The sequence below is a fragment of the Anneissia japonica genome, unplaced genomic scaffold, assembly GCF_011630105.1.
Source record: "Anneissia japonica isolate Jap-2015-1 unplaced genomic scaffold, ASM1163010v1 scaffold287587_len645178_cov120, whole genome shotgun sequence".
Classification (NCBI taxonomy): domain Eukaryota; kingdom Metazoa; phylum Echinodermata; class Crinoidea; order Comatulida; family Comatulidae; genus Anneissia; species Anneissia japonica.
This window is the reverse complement of record NW_022718938.1, coordinates 298051-305900: the sequence shown is the minus strand read 5'-3', so window position 1 is coordinate 305900 and position 7850 is coordinate 298051. Positions and strand designations below refer to the sequence as shown.

At 36.5% G+C, this 7850-nt stretch overlaps 1 long non-coding RNA gene across 1 annotated transcript; it reads left to right on the top strand.

Annotated features, from left to right (window-relative positions):
* Nucleotides 1–1629: 1629 nt before the first annotated feature.
* Nucleotides 1630–6173, top strand: LOC117110673. Its single transcript, XR_004445746.1, has 3 exons — nt 1630–1722; nt 4348–4475; nt 6051–6173. It is a non-coding gene; the product is annotated as an uncharacterized LOC117110673 (long non-coding RNA).
* Nucleotides 6174–7850: the final 1677 nt, after the last annotated feature.

Below are 7850 nucleotides of genomic sequence, written 5' to 3'. Positions count from 1 at the left end.
GCCGCCAAAAAACATGTTCCGCCCTTTTTCAGGAGGCTCACCCCCGCTCATTTTTTTATTTATACCCTAGTGATGCCGAATCAGCAGAGAAACCTTGGTCCCCGGAAAATGGTCTAAGAAATCTTTATTTAACACTCTATATGTTTATGAACGATTCTATGTCATGTACAACCAATATCTCAGAATGTATTATTTTGACAATAAAGTTGACTTGTATCTTGTATCTTGTATCTCAATTGTCTGGCTATGAGTAATTGAAATTGGTTATACATGTCTGATTTCGAAAAAAACAAAAGTCAGTTAACCGAGAATCCGAGTATTGTCTCGGCTTGTCACGAATCCGATTAGTTTGTGTAGGCTTGTCAAGATTCGATGTTTTTTTTTCGTTTTGTAATTTCGACGCCTGTTTTGGTTTACTTTTCAAAGATTCAATGGTTCCCTGGTCAGTCGCGGTATTTGCATCTCAAATAGGCAATTAATTTATTTTTCTATCCTATAAACCGATAAATTTTAGTTGTTTTCCGTAAATTCATCTCAGATGGTGCAGTACTTGGTTGAGTTTTCAGATAAACTTTTCTGCTTACAATATCATTATTCTGGATTTCTTGTCTTGTACGAGTCCGATCATGCCATCCGGAGTCTGTCAACCGTGTAATATTGATGTAGACTGGAGGCTTTCAATGTGAGAGTCAACAAAAGTTTCATTGGTATAGAATATGCTGCGAAGCTTTTATTCAACATTAACTATTGTACTGTACATATATACAATCGACTACTAACTCCAGGTTTCTCAGATGTTAGAGTTGAACCCATTCAGAGTGGAGTCAGTTCTTAATCTCCTCTTCTCTCTGATGTCTGATTCAATTCAATCCAATTCATTTCAAAGTTTATTGTCTTCATAAAAATAAAGAAATTTGTCGTTGGTACACATTAGATACATATTAACACAAAACATAAAAAAAACAAGTGTAAAAATAACCCAGAGTGCTATGAGGTATTATCACCTGCATTTTAATAAACCCAGACTGGACTGGGGTATATATGGTTACCACCCTTCTCTAATTCTGTACCTTGAAACAGAATATTTATCTGGCTCAACCGACCTGGCAACAACGAATTGTTGTACCTGGTGGTTCTAGTGATCAATGATCTGAGTCGTATATTTGAAGGTAAATACACTGTTAATTCTGAGGAGTGATTGTAACTCCCCCTGTGGGGTAGTTATAACCCCCAAAAGGGGAGTTATTTTTTGGGAGTTATTTTAACTCCTTAAATGGTATTAAAGTAACTCCTTAGGGGAGTAAACCTTAAGTTTACTCTCATTCCACCCACTCCAAACTTATACAATGTTATAATGTTGGAGTAATTTTTACTCCAGTATTTGAGTTGCTGGAGTTAAATTAACTTCATGTTTAGAGTAAAACAAGCAGAGTTAAAATAACCCATCCACTGAGAGTCAAATTGATCCTATCTCATGAATTTAGCAGAGTTAAATTAACCCATCCACAGAGAGCAAAGTTGATCCTATCGCAATGCATAATGGCAGAGTTAAAATAACCCATCTATCAGAGAGTTAAATTGATCCTATCACAAAGCATTATGGGAGAGCCCGCGTTATTCGAGAAAAAAGTTTTGTGTCGCCATTTTTTGTGTCTTGATGTTGAACGAAAATGAAGAGTTTAATTGATTTTTTTCGTTTTTTTTATTGGAATGTGTTTGAAGGTATGTACACAATAACATATGTATTCTTCTGAATATTCACGTTAAATTATTTTACTCTGATTTAGGCAACATTCTGTGTAGAAAAAGGGGTCTGGCCTAGGCCTAGGCCCTGCCAGACTGTTGTAGTACCGTATAGTCTAGTAGTTGCCTGCGCGGAGATTTGCCTATATCCGTCGCGCAAAAATGTGCATAGGGCCTAGGCCTAGAAGAAATCCGAAAACATGTTTTTAATGTCCAGTAACACATTTTGCTAAAATACAGTACAGTTTCTAAATATGAAAAGTGAGAATTTATAAATACATCTGGCAAGGTAAAGTATATAGAAAATGAAGAAATTATTGACCCTCTTTTTACATCTGCTGTCATTGCAAGTGCATAGCTTTGGTAAGTTTATTATTGCAATATGTATTTTGAAAGAATGAATTATGGAAATATACATATATTGAATTTGAATGGATGTGTCTACCTTCTTCGTGGGACCAAATTTTGCAACAACCTGTGAAAAAAATTACAAAGTGTGACAAAAAAAAAAACATTTTATATGTTTTGAAGAGCTATAGAACTGATGTAAAAACAAATGTATGTCATGACTGGATGACAAAAACAAACTCCCTATGTTGGGCTAGGCCCTAGACCTAGACATACCTGCTGGGTTAGGCTTAGGCCTACTCTAGACCCCTCTAGTAAGCCAGGCTAGCATAGGCCTACTTGCTTGATACATTTCGATATTCTTGCTTCTAAAAGGACAATTTTTAAATTATACCTCAACATTTACAAATCTTATTAGGCCTATACTAACTGTCGTAAAATCTTCTCTCTCCTATGTCTCCTCCTTCTCCAATCTCGCCCGATTTGAAAGCATCAAACAATTTATTATAACGGTGGTATCACTGGGGATATTTTTTGCGAACCAGCCCTTCAAATCATGTATTCCCCTCTTTATTTGCATTACATTTAGGCAGTGTGTGACCAGCGCAAAAAATGACATTCTGCTAGGGGGAAGCAAAAAATTCTGCTAAATCATCCCACACTGTCTATTACACTATATTACACTTCAAAATGCTGATGAGCGGGGGAGAGGTGGGTAGGTAACAATTGACGATTGAAGAAGAATAATAAAAAAAAAAAAATAAATCAAAATAAATAAAAAAATCAATTAATTTCAGCTTTTTGTTGTTGTTGTAAATGACCAAATAAATAATGAAGTGAAATGAAATTTAAATAAATAATGAAGTAAAATGAAATTTATAAAAAATTTTTTTTTTTTTTTTTTTTAATTTAAAAAATCAAATAAAAAAATTTATTGTAGAAGTTGATAAGTAAACCACACTGCTCCTACCACTCCAATCTATTTTAAAAGAGACAATGGGCACATTAAAAATAGATCCATGCTCTGACACATTTTGGGACCATGTACTGTAAGTAGGCCTATTTCTTACAGATTTTTTGGATGATGTGTTACATACAATTCATATGATGCTATAGGCCTAAACTATTAACTATAAACTGTCTTTATCTTATTTAAGATATTTTAGTCTCTAGGATTTTGTTTGAATTATAGAAATCTAATTACATGAATTATTTTGCTCACAATTTGTCACTGTTTAAAATAGGAAACAAATGTTTTGACACGTCTCCTCTCAATCTCACTCTGAATAATACTTTCTTCACACACAAATTGAATTACGACTATTTAAACATAACTATACCCACAAAATATGATATCAATATATAATTTATTGACACAACATTTGATGCCTATTTGTGAGGCATCAACAATTAGGCTCTGGCAAGAACATTGGATAAGGTTCAATTCATTAAGCCTTCTGTTTATTTTTGAAAGGTCACAACAAATATCAGTTAAAGACAAAGTATAGTTTCAGTAATTAAAACCATAAAAAAAAATTAAAATTGGTGTTATTAATCAAGCTTTAAGAATTCCTGCCTTGTGAATTATTTTCTCCAAAACCATCAATTTAATAATAATAATAATTATTATAATAATCGATTGATTTATATAGCGCAGATAAACGAGGTCTCTATGCGCTCGGGACTAAATGTTGCACTTTTCAATAACTTTCTCCTCCCCTGAGGGTCACTACTGGGTTCTTTAAAGTGCACATGAGCATTTGTGTACACTGGGCCTATGGTTTATAGTCCTTATCCGAGAAGACTTGTTCCACCACCAGAACTGTAGGAGCGAGCCAGCTGCGAACCTGTGCCGATATTGTTAGCTATGATCACGGTGCCCCTGCCTTAACCTCTCGGCCATTTAGCTCGGCCATTTTGGTACAATTAGCAAAAAATGTAAAATCTCGGGATGCCCCGAGATTTTTACTATAGGTCTGTGTACTAGTTACCAGTAATTGTTCATTGCTGACTGACAATTGCATTAACAGTGACTTTATGTGCGCTTGATTTTATCTTGAGTGGATTTCCCGCACGATTAAAAATCGTAATGGTACTGGGTTTGGTCTACAGGAGTTCGCGCTTCGAACAGAAACAGAAACAAATATTTTTCCGCCCTTGATTTTTCAAGATATTTAATGAGAACATCAACTTTCATTGTTGAATTAGATTTTTGAATGGTTTTTTTTTTTTTGTTTTTTTTGTCTCTTATTTTAGAGTTCTTGGCAGTCAGCCATCAAAAATCATTTCAGGAATATCATGAAAACTGAACGAGTTGCTGCTGGAAATGGAACTGGAGTTGCAGCAGTGGTAAAACCAGAGATAAAAAGAAAAGAAAATGTGAGGTAGTAGAAATAGAGGATGACAAATGTCAAAGTTGATTTACCAAAATTATGCATTAATCAGCAACCCACAGTATGGTTTCCAGCGGAGAAATATCTTTGAAAATCCTGTTTCTGTTAATTAAACATCATGGAGGGATATCCCGCACTCCAGTTGGTGTCAGAGGTATGTACATTGTACTAAGGTTGGGCGATTCCATATGAGGCGTACGGGACATTCAGAAACTGTTTTGCAGCCTGATTAATATTTAATATTCAAAAGAAAAATATTTTATCACAATATGTATGTTGTACAATAAGTAACAACACATGATTGCCATTTTAGAAAATTTTGTACAATTTATATGTCTAAGTGCTCAGAAACAGCTCTCAAGTTCTTAATTCCGTTATTTTTTTTCTATTCACTTTGCTGAGGGCAGAGACCGCGCCTCCGAAATCCTGTCCGCCAATTTGTTAATTTTGTTTTTCAGGGGTGCAACAGTGGTGTGCAAACACATGCTTCGATGACGTCAGATCACCCAAAGTTTCATAGTGCATGACACAAGGAACAAGCTCAGTGCAAGATGATGATGACTTAATTAAACAAATTAATTTAAACATATCAAGAAACCTTAATGGTTTTTTTTTTTAGAAATAAATCTAACAAATTTAAATTTCATTCTCTACAAATTTCCTCCGTAATCAGGGGTGGCGGAAGCATTGATTGGTACGGTGTGAGTCTCCAATAACCTCAGCCCCACCATGTTTGGGGCTGGGGTTAGAAAATTTTGTAAAATGTACACGTCTAGATGCTCGGAAATAGCACTTCAGTTTTTTAAACTCCAGGATACTGAAAAGAATCACCCTAGTGGAAGGTTTAACTTTTTGTTTAACATACTGTCGTGTCATTTTAATCAATTTATTATAATCTCCATGGCATGACATCACAGTTCTTTTTCACGACATCTGGTAGACCTATGCTTGTTGTTCAGGGTTTAACTGATCGTCTCGTTTAAGAAATTGATTTTTGTGTTTATACTGAATATTACGTTTGGAATTTAGGAGAGTTTCGGATTTTCGGAATACAATACATGTGTTATTTTAAGTAGTATAATAACCATGTTTTAAATAATGAAATTGCCGAAGAAATATCGTTTTAGCGTACTGTCTTAGCGTGGGAATGATAGTTTTAGCATGTCAAGTGCAGGCAATGATCAGAATGTTTGCTTCAAAGCCCATGCATGTCTATACGCATGCCCAGAACGATCTATCTGGGATTTTCTATCTGTGAAAGTACCCTTTCGGGGCCCTTCTATTTCGTATTCCTGGATCCGCCACTGGAAATTACAAAAAATATGAAGTCATATTACAATAGCTTGATGCCTATAAAATAACTTGGCATAACAATACCACACATAAGGCTAATTCAAGTTAGACGGCTTAAACCAGCCAGATTCCTAACAGTTATAAGTCCTTGGAATAACATAATCAACTTGACCCTTGGTCCATGTAAATAATTTGCTTGTGTTTTTTTTTTCAGTTTAAAATCTGTATCTGTTACTTGTTAATTTCTTGTTATTATTTTTTATTTTCATTTAGGAGAATGAATCCATTGACGAAATTATCCAGAAGTTGTTTTTTCCACGGCTGAGGTCAGGCAACCTCAAAGAAGTCATCCCACTCTACTTCACTGCCGAGGGGAGGAGAATAATAATAATAATAATAATATTAGCAAGTTTTTATTTAGCGCTCTACACTGTTAAAAATAAAGGTGCAACTAAAGGTGCAAAGATAGAAAATGGTGCACAGTTGCACCTTTTTGTTATAAAAAGGTGCAGAGAGGGTGCAGAGTTCAAATAATCGATTAAAAGGCTCATCTTTGCACCTTTTGTTATCGGAAAATGAAGATGGTGCAAAAATGTACCTTTTTATAGTAGAAAGGAACAAGTTCTGTTTGGGTTTCATACCAGTGTTCGACACAGAAATGTGGTGTATTACCTTGAAAAATGTTTCAATATAGGCCAGCATTAATTTCTTTAGACAAGCAGGTTCTGTAAAGCCTATTTGATTTGGTTGAGTATCTGTAGGGCCTACAATAACGGAGAGCGTCATTGAATAAAATTAACAATGACAGATTTTTCATGGCTTTACATCAGTGCTAGCATTGCTAGTCCTACGTGAAGAACTTGGGGCTCAACTTAGTACTTGCAGGGTTCACAACAGCACCACAAGGTTCAAATCAGCACCTATAGAGGTCCACTTGAGCAACTTAGCAAGTTCACATGAGTACCTTATCAGGTTAACATAAGCAGGTTAAAGCTTGGTTTCCATAAAATCGCTATTCGCTAATTACCCACAGCTTTTGGTTGGTGTCCAAACATCGCTAACACTTTCGCCAACAGTGCATGTTGAACTTGGTTCAACCGTTGCAGACAAAACAGAATCATGTGCCCACCCCGCCACCCCGATTCATCTGCAATGCAATAATCAGCAAAGTTGAACCAGGTTCAACCTTCCCGACAACTGTCGCCGATAGGGTTACGATTTTATGGAAACCAAGCTTTGTGCTGATTGGTCGGTCGAATCAGGGAGCCTTCCCAAATGCGTCGGGGCTGCTACGCGTTACAACGTCGTTACAAATATTAGGCACCTTGGGTAATCACAGTACCTTACGGGTTCAAATCAGCACCTAACAGGTTTACATGAGCCCCTCGCCTGGTTGAAATTGGCACTCGGCAGGTTCGCATGATTGGTTAGTAAATCCACCTTAGCAGGTTCACATGAGCACCTCAGCAAGTTCACATGTGCACCTTATTAGCAAAAATAACAGTTAAATCTCGTCGTGTGCGGCGGACTTTAAAGAAGTGCACGCGCGTACGACGAATGACAGTTAGGCGCGTGTAATGTGTGCGGGCAGGCTTTTTTTCCCCGCCGGCGGCTGAATGAAATCAGACAGTTGACGACGCACCCTATGTTTATATGCACATATGTCTTGTCTAACCTCATTACTGTTTGTCTGGTTGTTGACGTCTTTCCATCAAAAGTCGAAACATTTAAATTGGTCGGTTGTTCTTCTTTTCATCAGTCATTTGGCCATAACAAAACTGCGTAAGTTAAATAGGCCTAGACCAAACGACCTAGGCCTATGCTACCTATAGGCCTAGCCTAGGCTAGGCCTAATAGTAATATAGGGGACTATCAGATAGATAGACCCCCAGGCACCCGCCCGTAGCCTGGGCTAGGCTTACTTTAAGCAAAATTAATTAAATTCGTTAAGGCCAGCCTAGACCTATAATAGGAAGACTTCTTGGGCACTGATCAGTCACTGTCTTCTGCTAGAATATTTTGACAGAAAACTTGGAAATGTAGACAAAAAAAGTTTCTTTTCATATGTACCTC